Genomic DNA, 21,089 nt, shown 5'->3' with positions numbered 1-21,089 from the left:
TATGTTTTTTTGCACCTTCGATATTTGCATCGCTTATGTATGTATGTCATCCAAGCCGCTTGAATACTGTAGGTGGCGTCTTCCCGAAATAGTTATTGCATGTTTCGCGACTTTGACAAGTCTGACGTCAAGTCACTTTCCAATACCAAACAAATGAACAACACCAAAAGAAGGAGGGCAAGTTGCGTGTTTGTGAAAATTCAGTGAATAACTTGGTTATTTGTGAGATTTAAACTAAACAAGCTCATGATGACAAAGTGCAATGTATTAAATTGTCAAAGCACAAATTAATATGAAGCCTCCAAATGTAGTTTTGTGCGTATAACTTCCTGCGTTTGGTTGTTGTTGTTGTAGCAGCATAAACATGCCCCATACTTACATACGGAGAATGCTGCGTTTGGTAGTTTCTATTACTTTCATCTGCTCTTCCTCTTCACAAACAAGTAGTTCCCCTCCGTTTGTTCGTTAATTCATGGGCTCTGACGACACAGCGAATTCGCAGGGCGCAACCATGTCTTTTATCATTCTTGGTTACTAAAGACATTCATCAATACCCACAGGTGCCTTGTCACCTGACAGCTGTCAAACTTTGTAAATGGGTATCTCAAAAATAAAGAATTCTTAGACTGTATCCCTTTTTTAATTTGTCACTTTTGGTAATTGTCAAGCAGAAAGATGCACAATTTTGCAAGATAGAGCAACGCGTTAAAATTATTGAAATTTATAATGAAAATAGTCGATCTTTTAGATCAACATATTGTAAAATTCATCATTCGTTTTGGTGGAAATAATCATCCGGCTGAGTCGAATATTAAAAAGTGGGTGAGGAAATTTCAAAAAACTGGTTCTGTCGAGGATAGAAAAAGTACTGGCAGAACAAAAACTACACGTTCAACATCGACCCCTCGACGTTCTCAACAATTAGACATTCATGAAACGAGTACTTGGCGAGTTTTATTTGTAGACGTGCTGATGGTGACATTTAAATGATGCCATTTTTCACATATAATTGTTAGGAGCCGTATTTTGAATAAAAATTGTCCCACCTGAAAGAATCTAAATTTTTAAATGCTTTATTTTAAAACAACATATAGACGTGTCTTAATGCCGATTTCAGTCCGTATATTCAAGTGAAGACAGAAACTAACCCTGTTCAATTGACTACATCCAAGAATAGTCGAATATTGTGTTTTCCGAATTCACTGCTGCGTCGTCGCTTCAAAGCGAAATTACTTGTTTGTGAGGAGGAATAGAAATTATACCCACACAAACCCATACAAAACCAGGGAACGTAATTGAAATGAATTTACGTTCTCTGACAAAACTACATTTGTTCGTTGAAGCTCAAACAGAGAACAACTTCTAGAAATTAATATACATATTTTGCCGCCGTAAAAATAACCAACGGCAAGAAAAAAATGTGTTATAATTTTGATAGCGGGTACCCATTAGACCGATATCCACAGTCCAGTGCAAAAGAGGTACACTGCGGTGATATCGTTATATAAAAGTACGTTCACATATGCAGTACTTAGCATGTAATCCACAAAATTAATCAAAGTTCTCCTTAGAAATTGGTTTGGTGGAGTACTTTAGAATTTTTGGTTTGTTTAATTATTAATTGGCTACTAGTAATAAACATTTGGAGGAAATCCGTAAACGATGTTTACTGAGATTTAAAAAATTATGACAGCTATACGCATTGGAAATTCGATATTACGTTTTATAATAAGTAATAAGAGGACAAAGCGTTTATGGCCACATGCTTTTTTCTGTCATATGAATAGTTAATAATACCTAACAAAACTTGTATTCGAATTAGGTCTACAAATTGATACAAATTTTAACTTGTTGTGTATGTTAACGTAGTATTATTTGTGAGTACGGGCGTAAACAGTACTATCGATTTCTTGTATGTGGCAATGTTGTAATCTTCTAATCGAGTTTTATATCTCTGGGACAACTTGAAGCAACCCTGCATTTGATGAGTGGTGAATATTTGTTTTCTGCTGGTTAGATGTGTCAGAAATAATTGAATAAAGTTTTTATATAAAAATATTGAAAACCTTTTAAATCAGTGGGAAGGGATATATAAAATAAAAAACATCGTCGCTTAAGAAAACTTTCGAAACCGTGTAAGTGCTCGAGTAGCAAATATTTGCATTTTCGGTCGTTTCTTGCAGTCGCTGCTGCAAATGGTGGCATGCGTCTTTTTTGTTGGTTCTGAAGTATTTTCTGTTTTGTTGTTTGGCTGCATTTACGATTCACTTGTGAAAGCATCTAACGATTATTTTTAACTTGTTAACAACTTCGTAAAATTAAAGTTGTTAGAAAATTGCATGTAATGATTTGAATTTCTTATCTAAATTTATTTGAGGACATTGTGCATTAAAAAGTGTAATATGGAAAAGGCGAAGGCAACTGTCGTCACATATGTTTTCGGGCCAAGAACAGCAAATCAAACGGGACTTGATGATAGTTGAGCCATAATGAATTTTACTGTCAATTTTTTGTGAATAAAGGTGTTCTTATACTGTGAATGTTATACATTTTGTTTCTTATATTTTACAGGAAAGCCCTACTCGTTTAACTACAGGCGGAATTACAAAATTCTTTAAAATATCGTTTCGAAGGTATGTTCGAAAATTGTTGGATTTTTCGAGTATTTTGTACAAAAATATTTATTTTTTATTACCAGATTTTTATCCCGAAAATTGAAAGAACACATTTCTCTAGGTAAGTACATAAAAGCTGCGAATGCATATTTAAACTTAGGGCTCTCCTATCTGCCTTGGGTAGATATGAGTATGGATTTGTATCACGATGTAGAGTATACCATCATTCTAGCATTTAGCATGAATTCAAATAAAATGGTCACTTTCTACTTAAGCAGAGTTGCCTATCTTACCAGCTGAATAAAACTTCCTTTAAGGAACTTATTGTTCATTTGGTAAATATTTGGGAAAATACCCATGTGTTCTCCCGACTTTTTTAAAAAAAGGGGTATAAGGGGGGGTAGAGGGGGTATTCTACTATCCAAAAGTGAAAACTTCACTTGCCGGAGCCTTATAGTTTTTAAGTTATTTGAGTTTAAAAATTGTAAAATTGACCAAGAATCCTCCTATTTTGGTTACTACAACCAGCCGAAGTGCTGCCAGACATCGTATAAATAAACAATTTTAGAAGATAATAAATGACTAGAAATACAAAATTTTACAAATTATTTCTATATTATATACGTCTATTCATATATATATATATATATATATATATATATAGGTATATTTATGGATATATGTATATATTTATATACATATATATATTAATGCTTGATTTTCAGTAAAGTATGTTTGATTGTATGCATTTTGAATATATGATATATATATATGATATATATATTTTTAATTCCAAATTTTCACTATATTATGAATATATAATATATATATATACATATATATATTTAAAAAAAAAAGAAAAAAAAAAGCGCCGCAGGCGAAAATTTGGAATAAAAAATCGCGCGATTTTTAATTCCAAATTTTCACTATATTATACATATATATATTTAAGAAAAAAAGAAAGAAAAGCGCCGCAGGCGAAAATTTGGAATAAAAAATCGCGCGATTTTTAATTCCAAATTTTCCCTATATTATGAATATATGATATATATATATGTACATATATATATTTAAAAAAAAAGAAAAAAAGCGCCGCAGGCGAAAATTTGGAATAAAAAATCGCGCGATTTTTAATTCCAAATTTTCACTATATTATACATATATATATTTAAAAAAAAAAGAAAAAAAAGCGCCGCAGGCGAAAATTTGGAATAAAAAATCGCGCGATTTTTTATTCCAAATTTTCACTATATTATGAATATATTATATATATTCTTTTTTATATATTAAATATCTATATATAAAAAAGAATAGTTAAAAAATTTTAAAAAGAATATATACACCTTAGAGGTTGTAAACCCCATTCCCTCATATTCTAACAGAAAAGAGTGTGTGGAAATTATGTTCCTATGTTGCTTCGTTTTCAATCGCATTCTATTATTTTTTTTTTATTTTTTGCTTCTGGCAGCACTCCATTCAGCCATGCTTTTCAGTTATTGTAAATTTAGCTGGCATATTTGGAGTTAGCAACTTAAAAATGCAATATAAATGGTTAATTTGTGGTATAAATAAATAAAAAGAGTTAAAAACGTGTGTGTATGTTAATATAGTTTCAATATTTATTAAAATAAATGTGATAAATGCACTTATTCTATCAAAATTTGGTGAAGGTAAAAGACAAACTTTATCAACAAATAACTTAAAAACTATTATTAACAGAATAGTGTTGGTGCTAGTTTTAGCAAAATAAGCACGAAATGAACACCTCCTGTGAATTTCATTGAAAAATTCGTAATATTTCTCTCAAAACAAGTGAGGGGAGAACACATGGAGTCGGAGCCAAATATTTAAACTACTATTTATTAATTGCTAATTATCAAGGTTTTTACCAAAAAGCCATCTGTTTTAGTTGTTGTTGTAGCAACATATGTATACATTACCCATAAATATACGGGGAATGCAGCTAAAGTGACCGTCCTGGGCTGGATATAAATCCGTGTCGTTCCAATTAAGTAGAACCGGCTGTCGTGAGAACGCCATCTGTTTTAATCGTTCTGTTGAGTTTATATTACTGGAGCTGCTCGGATTTTGTATCCGCCCAATCACTGATTATTTTCACTAAAAATATATACAGTTTGTCCAGAATATCTTTGCACCATGAAGAAAAATTTTAAATTTTAGCTTTGATCGAGAATTCCAACAACAAATAAAAAACAAACAAAAAATTTACACACACATTCCATTGCTGTACTTGTCTACAACTATTAGGTGCCAACAGTTATTAAATAAACAACACATTACAAAAACAAAAAAAAAAGATGTTTAATCTATTTAAAAAGTGTCAAAAAAATCTTTGCATAACTGATGAAAACAACAAAAAATGCAGTCATTTGGGGTTAATTTTTTGCATGTCCTCCTTGGGCATCAATTACCGCTTGAAGACGACTTCGCGTTGATTTAATTAGTTTCGGAATATCATATTCCAACGGTATTTTTTCCCACTCTTCTCTGATTAATCTTATTAATTCAGTTTTATTAGTTGGCTATCTTTTTCCTACTTTTCTTTTTAAATGAACCCACAAATTTTCGATTGGGTTAATGTCGGCACTTTGGGCGGGAGTATTAATAACTTTGGTGCAGTTGTAGAGTTACTAGGACCTGCATAAATAAGATTTATGTTTGGGATCATTATCTTGATAGTATTTGTATTTAAATTTGTTCGAATTTTTCGGGTCAACAAAGCCGAATTTTCTAATACTGGAAGTCAATTCGTTTTTTAAAATATCAAGATATACTTCCTTGGTCATTATTTCGTCCAAAATTTTGATTTCACCCACTTCCATTGTTAATATACAACCCCATACCAATACTAACAGTTTTCCAAACTTTGCGGTAGGGATAATATTTTTGTTTTGTAGTGCCGTGAGAGGCTTACGCCAAATTCTCTGGGGTCCATCATTTTCGTCTCCTCTGAGAAAATAACGTCATCCCAGTACTCTGTGGGAAGTGATATGTGCTCGGTGGTAAATTGAAATCTTTTATCAGCGTTTTGTGCTGATAACAGGGTTTTTCCCTAGCCACTATTGAAGATATTTGTGTTTTTGCAACACTTTTCGAACACATTCATGAGAAATTCTTAACCCGTAGTCTTTTTCCGCTTGAAGAGCTAACCCTCTTGTAGTGCTTTGCGGGCTATTATAAATTGTTTTAATAATTTTACGTTCAATTCGCTGCGTCACTTTTTTTGGTCTGCCTGTAGATCCTTTCAACTCGAGTCTTTCTTCATTTTCACCACGGTTTATTATATTATATACAGTTCTAATTTTGAGGGAGAACATATCGGCGATTTCTCTGGCTGATTTGCCTTTCTAGTGATTGAAATACACTAATTGAATAATATTTTTTGAAACTCGTTTTCCTGGCATTTTTTTTATTCAAATCTGAGATCACTTGTAGCACTGAAGACAACTAAACTTATAACTAAATAATTTCTTACCCCTTTAACATTCCATACCATTTGCAAAAAAATCCAAATGAATGAAATTCGCGGAAAATATCTGCATTTTTTGTTGTTTTCATCAGTTATGCAAACATTTTTTTGACACTTTTTAAATAGATTAAACAACTTTTTGTGTTGTTTTTGTAATGTGTGTGTTGTCGTAGGCAAGTACAGTAATGGAATGTGTGTATATATTTTTTATTTGTTGTTGGAATTCTCGATCAAAGCTAAAATTTTAAATTTTTCTTCACTATGCAAAGATATTCTTGACAAACTGTATATATATTGCGTTCTGTTTTTGAAACATTAAGCAATATTTTGAATTAAAGCTATTTAATTCATTTAAGAGAAAAAAAACATATGGAATGCACCCAGTGATGCACCATTTACAAATTATGATAAATAATAGTATAGACTAATTTATTATGATATGAGGTCTGCTGTAGACTTTCCCACTGAAGCTTATGGGATTTGCAATTATTTCTTTGACAAGGGGGTTTGAGTGCGATTGGAGCCGAGAGTTGTCTGATGTAGAATACTTTCTTATTTCTTCAATTATTGTGCGTACGTTGAGATCGCAATGAATTTGGGCATTTGTGATATAATAAGGGGCGTTTGAGATCATTCTGAGGTTTTCGCCTGGAATCTTTGAAGTATTTCGATGTTGGAATTAGCTGCAGTGCCCCAAAGTTGAATGCAAAATATCCATATCTGTTTCAAGATAGCTGAGTAAAGTGAGAGCTTACTTTCAAGAGAAACATAAGAATTTCGACGAAATAACCAATTTAGGTTTCTAAGTTTTATTCCTAGAGCTTTCCGTTTTGTGAAAATGTGGATTTTCCATGTGAGTTTGATATCAAGATGCATTCCGAGATATTTTGTGATGTTAGTTTGGGGTATGATTATATTTTTGTGCTTAACGGTTGGGCAAGTGTGCCACTCTTTCAACCAATGAGTTATTTTATAAAGTCCTTTCAGGAGTTTTTGGGAGACCAAAATGGGGGTGGCCGTCAATTATGAGTAGGGCAAAAACATCCGCGAACGTTCCAACTATTGTTTCTTCAGAAGCTGGTAGATCGTTTGTGTATAGCAAGTATAGGATGGGACCCATAATACTCCCTTTGGGTATACCACTTTCACTAAGTTCAGACTGTTCTTCGCCTTGTTTGATAAAGAAATATCGATTTCCGAGGTAGGACTTAATAAATATGTAATAGTTTATTGGTATAATGTCTTTTATTTTTATCTTTTATTTAAACGCGGTCAAAGGCTTGAGATATATCGAGAAAAGCCGCTGTGCAATATTTTTTTTTGTTCAAATACTTTGTGAATACTTTTTACAAGTCTGCTTACCTGCTCAATTGTACTGGGTTTTTTTCCTGAAAGCGAATTGGTATGATATTTGGGATTATGTTTCGTTCTTCAATTATAGGCATCATTCTTTTGAGGAAAAGCGATTCCATTAGTTTTGAGGCCCATTATTGATATGATTCGACTTGTTCAGCGCTTTTTCCTGGCTTGACGATCATTTTTACTTGAGCTACTTTCCATTGAGGTGGAACAAAACCAGATAATGTTATAGAATTGTATATGTATGTAAGGAAAGTGAGTCCTTCTTCTGGTCCTTGTTTCAGTACCTCTCCTGTTATGAGGTCATATCGAGGGACCTTCTTTCAGTGATTGGAGAGGGTTCGATTTCGTTGGGGCAGAACACTCGAGTCAAGTGACGAGCAAATGTGTTTGTCTTCTCGAGATCTGTTCCATTTGTTAGTTCCAATTTTAATCGTCAGAGTTGGCCTTTTTAAATTTTTTGTTGCTTTCCATAGATAGTAGTCAAAGGCAGAGGTTGTATCAAGTTTGCTGAGATAATTCTCGAGCTGAGAGTTGTGTTCTTTTTTAAGGAGTTTTTTTTTGAGTTCTTGAGTAAGCGAATTAAGTATTTTTTTATCCTCAAGGTGTGTGCTTCTTTGCCATGTTTTTCTAGCTTGTCGTTTTTCTTTTACTTCAAGAGATATCTGTGTGTGGTGTTGCTTGGTGAGACAGGGTGTTGAGTTCCATGCTGCATATTGGACACAATCATTGGAATGCTCGACAGCGTTTACAATGTCTATTGTTCTTGAGTGGGTGTTTTAAGTTAATGGTTCAAGTAATAAGGGTCGGAAATACGTCCAGTTGGTTTTCCTGTTTGTGGAGACAGCAGTGGGTAAGCAATTCAGCTGAATCTTTATTTAATGAATCTTTATTAAAGAGGATAGTTTGTAACATGAGCTGCAGAAAAGTCGATAAGATCTCGTATTTTATTTGTGTCAGTGGGCGAATGCGTTGGAAAGCCTAAGGAGGCTGTGGTGGGGTTCAATTTCGTGATGGCTGCCAATAGTTCGTGATCTTTTGAGGTAGAGAGACGGGATCCCCAATGAGTGTGTTTGGCGTTAGGGTTTTCTCTAGCTAGAAACCTGTTTCCAAGGTTTTTAAAGAATTTTTCATACTACTTTGTTTTGATAGCATGCTTGGGTGGGGTATACACTGATAAGATTGTGATAGGGCCATTCGAACTCTCTATATTTGTGGCTTGAATAGCTTCTGTGCAAAAAGAGTTTATGCTGTAATACTTCATATTACTTTTTATGAGAATAGCAGAGCCGGCATGGGCTGCATTGTGTGATATAACTTGTAATTTGTGATTCGAAAGTAGCTTCTATCTGTAAAGAGAGTTTCAGAGATCAGGCGAATATCTATATCGTGTGATTTGAGCAGAGTTTTTAATTCTAATATATGTTTTGATAAGCCATTGCCAGGGGTTAATTTTAGATTCGTGAGAGTCACGAGCAGATTAATCATTAATGAGACTTATTTCAACACTTGCTTGAGAAGCGCGATCATTTCTCGCATTTCACTTCAGGAGTCGGATGTGAATGGCAGATATTTGAATTTTTGAAGGTTCTTGTATATCATGCAGCCTTTGCAATTCGCTGGATAATTTCCTTAGCATATGGCGCATTTGACGCCGTCTTCTCGTTTTGTGCGAGCAATCCGCGGACAAGTGGACTCGGGCGCATTTAAATCAGACGAGTTTTAGTGCATTAGAGGGATTTCGCGTTTCGGACGTGGGGGCCCAAAAACAATTTTTGTATTGAATAAATACTTAACATCATAAATTTCTTTATTATTCGGGCGTGGTTTCAACTCAATAATGAACATTGGGCGAGGTTATTTTGTATTTCTGTGCTTGATATTGAAGATATTTAGTGCTCTTTTAGTTCCTCTAGAATTTCTTGGGTGCATATAGAAGGATGCTTATTCTTTAGAATAACTTGGAAGGTCGTCTCCTCTTTGGGCGTATACGTATAAAAGTCGGTTTTTTTCTACTCTAGTAGGGATACAATATTCCTATGTGTAGGATTCCGGAGTGAAAGCTTGTATTTTCATTTGGTCACTGTTTATAAGTTTCAGATCGTAGGAGCCAGGAACAGTTCCTGCTAAGTGCTTCATCAACGGTGAAATATTGTTGACTTTGTCAACAAATATTGGTTGGGGTTTGTGGGTTTTCTTGTGGTTTAGGGTTAGATTCTTCCTCTTGAACTTTCTAAGGAGAAAATCTGTTTTCAGAGGGTTAAGCGCTACCAAGCCAGTATTCGTCCAGTTTGGCTTGCTTTTACAGGGCTTGAAGCTTATCTGGACTACCGCGCAGTCTTGTTTTTTGTTTGACGACTTTCCAATCGTTACCTGATGGATTCTTGCTGGTCGATGGTTGAGAAGAGAGGTCCTGTTGCTTATAGAGTAATTGCAGTTGTTGCTGCAGCTGCTGAATCTGCTCCTGAATGCTTGGCTTTGTGTTATTTTGTGCTATTTGTGGGTTTAGGACTGAGTAATAGTTGGGAGTAAGGAATTGGGTGCTCCTCTAGGGAGAGGTATTGGGCTCGCCTGTTGTTGCTTCTGTTGTGCTGTTTGTTGCAAATTTTGCCGCAAAGGAATTTTTTTGGGGTGTTTTATTGCGATTGGTTCTGCAACTGTTGTTGTTTTTGGATTGCACTACCCACATCAGGGAGTTATCAATCGGGATTTTTTTTATTTTTTGGGTTTTTTGCTTAAGTTTTTATTTTTTTTAGCTGCAAAATGCTCTTTGGCAACCCTACCAAATAATTTTCATCACAAAAGTATGCTTTATTTTTGTTAACTTTTTTAGCTAAGAGTCAGCTTTTTTGTTGCTTTATGGAAAATTACAGTTTTTTTTTCTTGCTGCATAAAGGGTTAAATTTGTATTTTTATGTTTAACTATTTTGAGTGTTTGCTGCAATAACATGCAACCGCACCATTGGGTAATTTCACTTTTGCACGCTTTTTTCACAATTTAACGTACATATATATTTTGCGCTATTTTAGTGATAATTCTAATATGAATTTCCTTGCCTTCACTTCATCAGAGTTGCAAACAAATCCTCATCTATATCAATTGCAATTCAAAAGCAACAATATAGCAGGAAAATCCTGGGGATGTAGCCCAAGAATCTTGAGATTTATGCACATTATGATAATAAGACCGATGGTAACATACGGAGCGGTCGCTTGGGTAACGAGAGTCACTTTCTCGCCAGTGCGGGCAGCGCTAAGCATGGGGGCGATGCGGACCTGCCCTACAGCTGTGATGGAGGTGTTGCTTGGGCTGACACCGCTTCATATAGTTATTCAGCAGTCAGGCAAACGTACCGTGCTGAATATTACCAAGGAAGGGAAAGTAATGTCATCTAAAAACATGGAATTACTGAGCCATGCAGAGATGATTTCACCAAAGTCATCAAATCCGAAAAGAAGTTCAGAATTGAACTGGTATTGTCCAGTAGTCCAACTAGAGTAGACCTGCATTTGAAAGGAAACTCCAGGTATGTTCCCTGCACTGGTACTCAGGTGGCTCGAATACGCTAGAAGGCATAGGTGCTGCAAGTGTTCTGGGCCGATGGTTACTTTTCCAAGCGGTGATGTATGCCAGCTGCCTTTATGCAGAGATCAACTCAGAGAGAAATTTCCGGAATAAGCGAATTGCTTTTCTGAGCGATAGTCAGGCGGCACTCAAGACTATTGTCCTGTGAGATAAAGTCCTCACTGGCCCTTGAGTGTATCAAGAAACTGAATCTGTTAGGAGCGCACATCGCATCTGGTTCATTTGGGCCCAGGACAAAGGGGCATAACTGGGAACGAAGAAGCGGAAGTGAGAGAAACTGCGCTTTGATGTTGTTTCACAAATGGAGGGTGCTAGAGTTTTCAGCCGACTCCGAACGACAAATGGTTTTGTATGAGGAGCTTTTTCATGCACTCTGAGAGTTGCCATTGCCTGCCGAGGGGCGACCGTTATTAGAAAAACTTTTTCTTCATTTTAGTGTTTTACGGAAATTCGAACATACGTTCTCTCCAAATTCCGAATTGTAGTCATGCACCAACCCATTCGGCTACGGCGGCCGAATGTTTTGGATTGTCATATACTTATTTTTGATGTTTTTTTTCGAAAACTTAATTTCACTTTCTGAATTTTTTAGTGCGTAATTTCCATATCTTAAAGTTAAAAACGTCGTAAGAGACGCGCGAGGAATACCGTTTAAGACCTGTCTGTACACTGTTGGGACCAGTAGGTGTTGTGCTTAGTTCTGGATCTCGTCAGTATACTATACAGTATACTCCTCACGTATCTGAGCATCCTACTATGACACTTAACTGGCAGCACAGTAACCTGGCTGTGAAGGTGTTGTAAAAGAGCCATCAGGAAGCATTTGGTGGCTGTCCTGATGGCAGTATTTTGACAGATTTGGAGCTTCTTGCACTTTTTGCTCAAATGAGGACTGTCTAATTCAGAACCGGCCGACCGGCCAATTGCCTAAAATGCTAACGGCTAGTGACTTGAGGACCTTGTTGTGGTCGTGGACCTCAGTGGCCATTGTGGTTGTCCTAAGTTCATCGGTTAGTGATATAATCTATTCCCCTTCGTCCAGACCAATGCCTTTGGCCATCTGAACTTCATCGCTGGTAAAAGGAGGTTGCACACTGTTGCTTGGCAAATTGTCTAGACTTCTGGTTGCACAAAGCTTGGTTCTCTCAATCTGAAGATGCAGTTTGAGTTGTCGGCTGAAAAGACTTTCGTATATCTTCAGTTCCGACGAAGTAAAAGTATCTAATGTTTTTGCCACCCTCTCAATGTGCTTCGCCGGGCTTGACAGGAACCTTACGGTGGCTTAGAGTTCACACACGCCAGAGGTTTCAAGTAGGGGTGGGACTATTCGAATAAAAATTATTCGAATAATAAAATCTTTTATTCGAGAGGTATTTGTAATTCGAATAATATTTATTCGAATTTTTTATTCGTTTATTCGAATAATGCTATTCGAATACCTCACTATTCGAATACCTCACTATTCGAATACCTCACTATTCGAATACCTTACTATTCGAATACCTTACTATTCGAATACATCACTATTCGAATACTTCACTATTCGAATATTTTTGGTAAATATTTATTTATATTAGCGGACTACTAATCGGTTTATGTACAAGTGCATGCACCATGAGAAGGGCCAATGTAATTTTTATATTTTTAAAAGCATTTTCTCCCTGATGTAAATGAATATATAGTGAGGTATTCGAATAGTAAGGTATTCGAATAATGAACTATTCGAATTATTTGAAACGAATAGTATTATTCGTTTTATTCGAACAATGTTTATTCGAATATTATTCGAATAAGGTTTATTCGAATATTATTCGAAAATAATCCCACCCCTAGTTTCAAGTACTCAACACAAGTGGAGGTTGTTGTTGTGGTTTTAGGAGCATAAATATTTCACATGCATATACGGGGAATGCTGCTGGAGTGACAGTCCGTGGCCGGATATAAATCCAGCGTCACACAAGTGGAGGTCGTGTAGAAAGGCTCATTTTTATGTATTTTTTTTAATGAGATTTCGTTACAATTTTATTTTTAAATTTCGGCATATTTTCGCACACTTAATATATTACACACATTATTTGTTTATATGTCAACCGCTGACTGCACATGTCAGCCCCACCCCCTTTGAACGGGTTATTGGGATTTTGGTTCATCGCTTTGCTTCATTGCTTTGCTTGCGCCTCTCCGTTGACCGACAAAGTGCCCGCCCCTCTTAATTTGGGATAAAACGAGTGTATTATTGCGTTGTCCAAGGGTCACTTACCTTTGCGGCTGTGTGTTTTCATAAATTGCACGAATTCTCATCTACATACATATAAGTAGACCGCTGCATACGTATAAATGAGAGAAAAGCTTTCAAGATTATTGCCCTGCGCTCGAATATTCATACACGGATACACACACACACACACACACACACTTGTAGAAGCAGTAAGTAAATTTATATTTTTTGTAAATATGTGCACCAGATTGTAATATCTACTTATCCTCTCTATAATCCTGCGTTGCATTTGAACTGTGACCTTTTGCATTGTAAAAAGATTCTAAATAAAAAAAAATATCGAAAAAAAATTCCGTAAGAAAAATAGAATTTCGTCATAAACATTCATTGCCATTTAGGGGCACTAAACTCAACCTTAACTGGGATTAACCTTTTTTCGGGAATTGTAAAAGTCGAATTTAAAAAAATACGGAAAATTAAATTCGCATATTTGCATTGAAATGAGCGGAAAAAAAATTTAGAGACTGGAAGTACGATATGAATTGAAAATACAGAACGGAATGACATTGGAATAAGAATACGGATTGGGATGTAAAGTTCAACTTTGATTTAAGAAGTAAACAAGCAGTAAGCGACACGAATTTTTAATGCGAGCGTAATACCGGTTGTTGTTGTTGTAGCAGCTTACTAAACCCTGTCAGTGCAATGTAGTTACCGGTCGTCTTCGTCTAACTCATCTAACGGTAGGCCCAGGAAACTTGCTGTTTAGACAGGTTGGGTCCAGAGGGAAAGGGGTGTTAGATAAAGGTAACTCCCAAAACTTTGGGGCTGTTTACTGGCGGTATTGGTGTTCACGACTAAAACCTTGAGCTGTAGTTTGACCTTCTTTATCGAAGTGGTAAAAAGGGTTGCCGTTTGGGCTGGGGACGCCAGATGGCTGGAGCAAGACTTAGTCTCATACCGTGTGGATCACTCTCTGTGTGTCTTAAGGCCTAAGGGGTCCTAAATGGTAATAATTGATTTTAATTCAAGCTATGTAATGTTAGGTGATTGTTGTTGTTGTGGCAGCAAAAATATTCCCCACACATGTATATATATTGGGCTGGGGAATAAGTTCGTAGCGTCTTTAGCGAAGACTTTTATTGAAACAAAAAACAATAATTATATCAATAAAATAATCAATTATATACTCGCCGTTGTTGTTTACAACCTCTTCCCACCTCTCGTACAATTTGTTGATACCATTCCGCCAAAAATCACCTGGACTGGTGTCAAAGAAGTTGTTGAGCCAGTTTTTAAAGACCTCTTTGTTATCGAAGGTAACGCTCTTCATATGGTTCATCAGGGAGCGGAAAAGGTGGTCGGTGCAGAGAATACGGCGGACTTTAAAGTACCCATTCGTGCTCTTGGAGTGCGGCTTTAACGACTTGTGCAACATTAGGCCTGGCGTTGTCGTGAGGGAGTATGGTTTTGCCATGTCGATCAGGTGTTTTGAGTCGAATAATGAGGCTACGCGGTGCAATATAGAGCTCCTCGTTGACCGTGGCATTCTTTTCGAGCATTTCCTAGTGCACCATAATACAGAACGGAATGGCATTGGAATAAGAAATAACACATATTATGATCCTCTTTGGATGAACATCTGGCTTGACTCTCGGCTTTAACGTATATCCTGGAGCCTCCCACGACATTCTTTGCTTCATATTGATAAATAGGCACCATTTTTCATGTCCCGTGTCGATTCAGTACAAAAAGCTTACAAAAGCTGTTACTCGATGGCGAGCGAGAAGCTGAGAAGCAATTTGAAGGCGACTTTCTTTGATTTTTTTGTTGAGCTCGTGGGCACCCAGGCTCCCAATTTTTCGTTTTATGATCGCAGTTCATTTTTTCTGCCAATTCGGGATTGGTTGGCGACCGTTCTCCTTCAAATGTGACTTGAGACATTCTTCATCGAATTCAGAAGGCCTTCCGCTGCGGGACGTGTCATCGCCATTTTTGAATTTTGCAAACCATTTCCGTGCTGTAGACTCGCCTATGACACCTTCACCATACACGTCGCAAATGTCCCGGGTTGCTTCGGCAGCTTTTTGACCTCGATGAAGAGCAAAGAAGAGCAGGTGTCGAAAATGTTGATTTTTGCCTTCTGGGTATTTTCAAAACTAATAAAAAATTAAATAATTTGAAAATACAATTAATAAAGTTTTGAAGAGCAGAAAGAGTTCTATCGAATGAATACTTACCCTTTGCCAAACAGTAAACAAATCGTTGTAAAATAAAAGTAAATATAAAAACGTTATCAACATGTTCCCTAACCCAATATTTATGAAAAAAAAAAGAAATTAGTCATCTCCACAATTTTCCAGATTTAAGCATCATTGACAGCGGATTTTAAGTTATTTAACTCATCAGTGCTTATTCGTATTGATTAGTCGAATTTGAAGGTCAAACACCTCAACTCATTTTTGCAAATGCGTTGGCTGTCGTGTTATTGTTTTTATTGCCGTTTGACGTCGACGTCGCTCTCTCAGCTGTTGTTAGCGAGTGGAATTGAACGAATTTACGTAAATTATATTTGGCACGCATATAGAAACTTGGCTTTGCCCTTCGCAAAACAGAACCGAATGGCAAATGCACGTCCACTCATACTCAGCGTCCGATTCGGAAGTGGGGAGACGTTGCTAAGTGTTTGAAAGCGCAGATGTTGAATTGCGGGAACAGCTGTTCAATTGTTCAATTGTGCTGTTTGTCACTCTCTTGCTAGCAAGCGCCTAAGTTTTAGTGGAGTAAGTATGTAATATCATACAAATATAAATTTTTTCCTTGTTCGATTGCTAAGTCAACAAGCGCCCAACTTTTGTGTTTGGGAATGTAGTTTCTTCACTTTTATATTTTACTTTCAACCTTCCCTACCCTTTTTTGGCCCTCCTTTTGTTTCTTTTTCGATATATACTTTTTCTATTGCCAAGATTTATTTTTGCTGGTAGGTTTGTTCAAGTTGCAATTGCACATTGAATGATTGCCAATTATAGTACTTAGTATTTCAAGTTTAAATTACCCATCTGGTAGCCCTTCTAAGAGAAGAATGAATGCTTGGTGGTTTTCACAGAATTGTTGAGAAGCTTCGAGCGTTCCCAAGGCAGTCAGTTCTACGTTTTCTGAATGACTCGGACTTATATCCGGCCAAAAACTGTCACCTCAACAGCTTTCCCCTTCGATCCAAATTTCATTTGTAACTCTTGTAACCCCCTCGAAGATACCTACTTTTCCACCAGATAATAGGATGAACCCATTTTATTAGTTTGAAAAGGTACTTCCATAACTGGTAAATGTTTTTGTAAGAACATTCCCCAAACATTTTTGAAGAATATTGCTGAAGTGGCAGTACTTGTCCGGATTTGAATTCGGGTCGTTTGAAAAAGGGAACAGAGTGTCGAGGGAATGTTTCATAACTAGTCGGTTGTTTTGCCCACTGTGTCTTTGCAACCACATCTATGTATATGTGGTTAGTCGCTAAAGACATTAATAGGCTCTTTAACCAAAAACTTCGGAGTACTCCCGAAGCTAAATAAAATTAAATAAATAATGCGCGTACATTTCTGTTAGGTGTTTGGCTTAGCTCCTCCTCCTATTTATGGCATGCGTCTTGGTGTTGTTCTAGAAATGGAGGGACCTTAAGTTTTAAACCGACTCCGAACGGCAAATGGTTTTTATGAGGACCTTTTTTATGGCTGAAATACACTCGGAGATTTGCCATTGCCTGCCAAGGGGCGAACGCTATAAAAAAAACTCATGCACGGAAAATCGAACCTACGCACTCTCGAATGCTGGTCACGCATTCGTAGTCCATTCGGCTACGTCGGCCGCCAAATAGCCTATCGGCATCATCACCTTGCTAGTGCCACCGTCTATCAGTATAGAGCCGACTTGCAGCAACTCACTACATAGATATTATCGATAGAGGAGCAGATGATATTTCAAAGCAATAAAAAAATGTGTGATATCAGTACTAAAAAAAAGTGAGGAAAAATTTCGAAAGAAATGTTTAGCCAAAGTTCGGCCCGTTTTTGCCCGAAAACGCACAAAAACCGAAAATGACCGAAGTTCAGTAGCCGAAAATGACCGAAGTTCAGTAGCTTTCTATAGATATAGAAGTCGAAGTACCGTCACAAAGTTATGGTGAAAGCAATGTGGGCTTAAATGCTCAAATGACTGAATTGTAAAAAAAACGTTTATTGTAAAATTTACTTTTTGTCGCTTCCGCTCTTCTGCTAGTTAATTCGCGATATTATTTCGAAAAAATATAAATATTTGTACAGTGAGTTGGCAATTGAATAAAAAACGATCAAGTTCTCACGTAATATTTGTTTATGTGGAAAAATTATTTATTTTACTTTAAATTATTTACATTTTCGTCGTTGTTTTCGTTTGTGCATTCACTAAGTGCTTAATTCTTTTTTGTTTATTCTCATTGACTTACTCATAGGGTGTGTCCCTTCGAGCGGTATTACTGCCCGATTTGAAACCGACAAAAACTGGCTCGACAGGTGGCGCTGGGGTAGATATTTTTTCCATATTTTTTGCTCGATTCGTTTCGTAATATATATTACTTAGACAAATATAATCGTTTTGGCCCGAAATTTAGTCGGTAGGTGGCGCTTGCTAGTATTTCAGTCACAATTTTGTTCTCAAATGCCTTTGACCTTTGACACTTTTAAAAATGAGGTCAAATTGACCTGTGATAGTTAGGGGTTTAAAATATTCCACAAAAAATGAAAACAAGACGAAACTCTTAGGAATGTCTTCAAGTTGTTCAGAAAAATGCATGTGCTTTGTTTTTCCACAGAGAGAAAAACTGTAACTGTAACTACTTTTTATGGAGCATTTACGCAAGAGTAAACCAACGCCTAGGTGGGTTCTCCAGCGTGCCTTTATTGGAGAATCATATCAACATCTAAAAAAGGTCTCTTCAAGTATGACTGGATATAGTACTTTTCTTCAGTAAAGGATTTGGTGTTTTATGAAAGTTGTTAACAGAGAAATTAGAGGGGCGAAATTTCAAATAGAAAACTTTACCGAAGATGGAAATCTTCTACGGATGAAAGAATATTCGAAATGTTAAATATGTTTTTGAATATTGAGGAACTGGTTTCGTCAAGGAAGCTTTTCTTTAATTGTGAAATAAAGTTGCGTAGAAATAAAATGAATAATAAAGCCCAACAATTTTACAAAAATGTTCTTCAACACGAACAAATCCTAATAATTATGAAGAAGGATATTGGTGTTTGTTGTTGTAGCAGCATAAACATTCCCCATACATGTGCGGGGATTCCTGATGAAGTGACAGTCCTGGGTCGTTCCGATAACGCAGAACCGACTGTCGTGGGATGTTGTGTTCGCGGTCGGCTTATTCGAAGACAGTACTAGTTTAAAGGAGGGTTAACGGTTTTTTACGAAGGCGAAGCTTTATTGTGCACTCATCTTCTTAACCCATGCGTCCAGTAAAATTGTCTGTTTCTGTGGAAAACTTTAACCCTCTAATTGCCTTTTTACCAAACTTTCGTGACACATGCTTTGAGAAAGGGTCAAGAATCCCCGTTTGAGTAGCAGATAGAGGTTTAAAAAATTCTCGTGAAATTTAACTATAAAAGTTGAGGTCAGCAACTATATTTGAATATTTTTGATGAACTTCTGCACACTTTCGCCCAAAATTTTAAAACTTTCACCATCTGGACTAGTACTGTCTTCGATAAAGTTGATGCTAGAGACAGTATCTTTCATAATTATTAGCGTTTGTTCGTGTTGAGTAATCAGTGTTGGACAGCGTGATTATAACTAAATTTATTTGTGACCGCTTCAAGGGATAATTTAGTGTGGACCTTCTGTTAATCTACGAAAAGTATTTTATCATGGGTCTCTGAAGCTTATAATTATATTTAAAGTCAATTTATACATAATATTTCAAGTAAATTAATTGTGTTTTTGTTAAAAAAATAATTAAAATAATACAAAATATGAGTAAATGGTGCTAAATTTCCTTGAGGTTTGACTCTTACTGTCTTATTATAAATTATTAAATTTCCATTCGTCTTCAAAAGCACCCGATATCCATTTGAGATACACTGACATGTACATTTCATGTGAAACGTGTGTATTTTTTGAAATATTCAACAAAGGCGAATTCTCATGCAAGTTGGTTGCACTAGAGCAACAACAACATTTTTGTTTTTGCGATTTGGTATTTTGAATGTCAACGTTGGTCACTTTGGCATTAGCTGCCCTACCGATATCACCTTGTATGGATTCGCCTTGTTTTCGTCATGCTCCAGCCAACTGGCGCGTGCACGAGTACACAAACAACACAGCACGTAAGTGTGTTCGTACTTGTTATCACAAGCCAGAACAGTCGCAATTAGTCAGACTAACAGTCAATTGCATTTTTTTTGTCTATTATATGCCTTCAAAGATATAATCATGCAAATATGAGCTTCAGCTTTCGCGTGCTCTTAATGTTTTGAAGTGTTTGCCTATTTTTGGAAAACTGCACAAATTTGTTGAAAATAGACAAATTAACAATTGCTACGCCGTTTTATTTATTTATAGAGACATTTTTTAGTATAATATAAAGGGTGCACTAAAATTCATGCACAATTAAACTTTTGAACAAAAAAAAAAATTTTATGAAAATAGAATTTTCGGTCTGAAATATTCTGACTGTATTTAAATACTAAACGGTTGTTGAGAAATTGCAGTGGCATTGGCAATTTATTGACTTTCCTCCATCTCATGGCCAACAGGAGGATTCCAGGCATGAGATCATTGGAGAGAGAGGCTCATTCTCATTTTTTGACAAAACTGTCCATAAAGCCGCACGCCACCCGAGAGGAGCTCGGCCAAACACCCAATAAAGGGTGTAAGCGCCAATTATACAAGGTGGCGCAAAATTAATCGCCCTATCGGAAGATTTATGATTTTTGCAAATGGCGTCGTACGCCAATCATATTTGACACTTGTGAACTAGACAGCTGTAGTATACAAACAGACTATAGACTAAGAGCTGGCGGCCGCGGAGGTACTACGATAACACCTCCGGCTAGAATTTTGAGAAGTGGTTGGGAGAACCATGAAGCAGTGCCATTTGCAAGGATTTTGCTCAAAACCCCTGCAAAAAAGACGTCAGACAACTTAAAGTTGCAAAAAACAGTTGCTAAAAAAATGTTCGTACCTCCGGCTGAAAATTTGTAGGCTTACTGTTTGAAGGTCACAAATGCTGTATATAAATCGTCAGACATCTAGATCGCTGCAAAAGTAGTGTCAGACGACCCCAAATTTGTAAATTTTTTTCGAAAATTTTTTTTTTTTACCTCCGTCTGACGTTCTCACATATTATAGTGGGCACTATTTTAAGTGTATATTTACCATGAGGAGGGCTATTCCAATCGTGAAATTGGACAAAAAATTGGAAGATCGGAAGGAGTTGTGCGTGCTTTCTTAAAGAAAGCAGACATTTATGGAATAAAGAAAGCAACAAGAGGCAACACAAAATTGTCACAGCGTGACAAAAACAAAATAAAGTATGAGGCTACGAAAAATTTTTTGAATTGCAAATATAAAATAAATTGGGTCTTCCTGGGTGTTCCTCATCATTTAAGTATTTTGCCTTAGGCATTTTAGAAAATCTGAAGAAATTAGGTTAAAAAATTTAATTTAGCTAAGAAATTTGAATGAATGTGTAAAAAAATTGTAAGAATTTACCAAAATATTCAGTTACAAACAATATTCACAAGTTAATCACTTTTAATTTCACTACTGCACTCTTTAACA

The 21,089-nt window shown here is 36.2% G+C and overlaps 1 protein-coding gene across 5 annotated transcripts in view; it reads left to right on the top strand.

Annotated features, from left to right (window-relative positions):
* Nucleotides 1–1,969: 1,969 nt before the first annotated feature.
* The window catches only part of LOC129236025 (AN1-type zinc finger protein 6), a 139,857-nt gene continuing 120,737 nt past the window's right edge, over nucleotides 1,970–21,089 (top strand). The window contains exons 1-3 of one of the 5 annotated variants that reach the window (XM_054870193.1): nucleotides 1,970–2,133; nucleotides 2,572–2,633; nucleotides 2,699–2,736. The gene's annotated coding sequence lies outside the window, so the exon portion shown is untranslated. The other 4 variants (XM_054870192.1, XM_054870196.1, XM_054870195.1 and 1 more) reach the window with 4 other exon arrangements.

Source organism: Anastrepha obliqua, chromosome 1 (genome assembly GCF_027943255.1).
Source record: "Anastrepha obliqua isolate idAnaObli1 chromosome 1, idAnaObli1_1.0, whole genome shotgun sequence".
NCBI lineage: Eukaryota > Metazoa > Arthropoda > Insecta > Diptera > Tephritidae > Anastrepha > Anastrepha obliqua.
This window is presented reverse-complemented; position numbering and strand designations above follow the sequence as displayed.